This window comes from Cryptomeria japonica, chromosome 4, assembly GCF_030272615.1.
Source record: "Cryptomeria japonica chromosome 4, Sugi_1.0, whole genome shotgun sequence".
Classification (NCBI taxonomy): domain Eukaryota; kingdom Viridiplantae; phylum Streptophyta; class Pinopsida; order Cupressales; family Cupressaceae; genus Cryptomeria; species Cryptomeria japonica.
In genome coordinates, this window is record NC_081408.1 from 20,223,640 (window position 1) to 20,226,895 (window position 3,256).

Genomic DNA, 3,256 nt, shown 5'->3' on the forward strand with positions numbered 1-3,256 from the left:
GCCTCTCTCTCTATCTATCTAATTGTCAATTCTTATATCTATTTGTATGTTTATATCTCTCCCTTTCTCTACCTATCAGTATATATCACTTCGCATATATATCTTTATATTTCTCTCTCCCTCTCCATATATTTTCTCTCCCATATATATCCATCCATCTCTCATATCTCTCTTTATCCCTCCCTCTCCTTCTCTCCATGTCCCTATCCTCCATCTCCATCTTTGAAGTTCCCTCTCCCTCGCTATATAATGAGGCGTCTCCCCCTTCTTCCCTCTCTCCCCTTTTTCCTCTGTCCTTTTCTCTCCTCCCTCTCTCTAGATTTCCACATCTCTCCCTCCCTCACTCCCTCTTTTTTCCATATATCTTTACCTCTCTCTCTCCCTCTCTCTCCTATTTGTCCATATCTACTTCTCTCCCAATCTCCATCTCTATCTCTACCTCTACCTCTAACTCTCTTCCTATATTATCATCTCTACCTTCATCTTCCCCTCTCTATATTTCTTTATCCATGTCTCCCCATACCTCTATCTTGTAATATTTCTATCACTTTACCCCTATATCTCCGCCTCTCTCTCCTTTTTCACTGCTTGTCAATTCTTATATCTATTTGTATGTTTATATCTCTCCCTTTCTCTACCTATCACTATATATATATATATATATATATATATATATATATATATATATATATATATATATATATATATATATATATATATATATATATATATATATATATATATATATATATATATATATATATATATATATATATTTCTCTCTCTCTCTCTCTCTCTCTCTCTCTCTCTCTCTCTCTCTCTCTCTCTCTCTCTCTCTCTCTCTCTCTCTCTCCTTATTGCAAACATAACATGAGCCTTTTGGTAATTGATTTTTATTATCTTACTAATTTTGAGGCTTTCTTTCAATCATGTTTAGAGCCCTACATGTGAATGCATAGTTTATTTGAAGCTATTGTTTCTCCATTTAGACATTTGTTGCACATACAAATCTCTTATTATTTACCGCATGTATTGCACAAATATATGCAAAAAATACACCAAATGTTTTCCTTATTGACCTTCCACGCCTCTTCGACGTACCCATTGCACACCAACGTGCAATCACTAGTATACTTTCAAGGCATATGTATTGTAGTTATGCATTAGAGAGTGCCCAGAATTATAGTATATAATGAACAAATTATCTAATTTTAATCCTTACCCTAATCTTAATTGTTGATCTAAGTTTAACCCTAACATTAATTTTAATCACATATAGTGGAAAGCAAATTGAAAAGTAAAAATGTACCTAAGTAAAAGTTTGGTTCGTAAATTATGATTATTGGTAATTAGTATATATATTTATAAATATCTTTAATATATATATATATATATATATATATATATAAAATTTTATATTACATTATTTTATTATATTTAATTATAATAAGAATTATATATTAATATGCCAATAATATAACAATACATTATAATATAATAATAGTATAATATAATATTAATAAAATATAATTAATATAATAATATAATATTAATATGATGTATTAATAATTAAGTTGATGATTCAATTAGAGTTAAGATTATTGTTAAGTTATGATTACTTTTAAAATTATCATTAGGTTAGGTTTTGTTTAAATCTTCAATTTAGTCTTATGTTAAGGTTGAATTAAAGATAGGGTTAGATTTAAAGTTAGGTTAGGGTTAATGTCAATGTTCTTGGATAAATATTAAAACTATCATGAAATTTACAATTGAAAACAAAGATAAGAAGTTATCAATTAAAATTATTGAAAACAAAGATAAGAAGTTATCAATTAAAATTATTGAAAACAAAGATAAGAAGTTATCAATTTAAAATTACACTTAAATGTTCTATTATTATATTATACATTTTAATTATTATATTATTTTTTTATATTATGATTATATAATATTTAATTAAATTATTTTCATTATATTTAAGAAAAATATATTACTAAATTACATAAGGATTACCCTAATCTAACTCTTATATTTTTAATGTTGTGTATATTATATATTGATTTTTAAAAAGTTTGAAAACAAATTGATTAAAAAATATAATTTTTCAGAGTTTTATAATTAAAAAAAATAGTTACCTAAATCCGCTAATAAGATGTAAATTTTCCAAGCCAATTAGATTGGAAAAAAAACATTTTTATAATTTAAAAACTTAAAATTCATGCATCTTACCATTATAAAAATTAAAAAAACATAGATCAAAACAAAAAATATATAGTTTTAATTGGTGGAGAAACAATTGAATAATAATAAGTTAAAAAAAACAATGCAGTCTATTGCAATAGTACTAGCCTAACTACAAGTACTAATAATTATAAAAATAACATTTTTTATTGCAAACTAAAGTTAAAAGGATATAATATAATATAATTATAATTAAATAAGTAGAATAATATTTTTAACAAGGCTCCACTCAAGTTATTGCCAAATGTTAGCACTATTTCATTATAATAGTATAGAATACCAAATAATTACAAACATATGTATAAGCAACATGCTAGACATTGGTAAAGATGTGGGCAAAGTTTACAACAATGTCACAACATTTGTATGCCTTGCTAGTGTCTCCATGTCTTGGTTTTTAAAATGCAATGCCAACAAAAAGGTAGAAAAAAGTTGTGTTGCTAAGTAATTTCTAGATTTGACTGTGTGATTTTTTTAATATTACCACTCCATGGTCCATCATCAGGGCGAAAATAGCCAGATGAAGTTAATAAGGAAAAATAAAAATTGAGAAAGGATACAATAAACCAATAAACCAAGATGAAAAGAAAATGAAAATAGATAGTTAAAAGTAAAAAAGAAAGAATATAAATAAATTAATAAATAGAAAATGAAATAATAAAATATAATAAGAAGAAATTGGAATAAATAAAAAGATACAAAATAACAATTAGAAAAAGATATAAAAGAAGGAAGACCAAGAAAAGAAGAATAAGATAGGAAAATAAACAATTAAAGCTAAAGGAGAGAAAAAAAAAATACAAAAATGGGTAGAATGATAGAATAAAATAAATCAATAAGAGAAACAAGGTAACTAAGAACAAGAAACAAAATAAATAATATAATAAAAGTGACATACAATGAAAAGAAAAGAAAAATTGTAAGAGAAAATCACAAAGGACCAAGGGGGGAGAAACTGAAGACGGACCAGGGAAAGACAAGAACATCGAAGGGGGGAGGGCGATTAGTGGGTGGG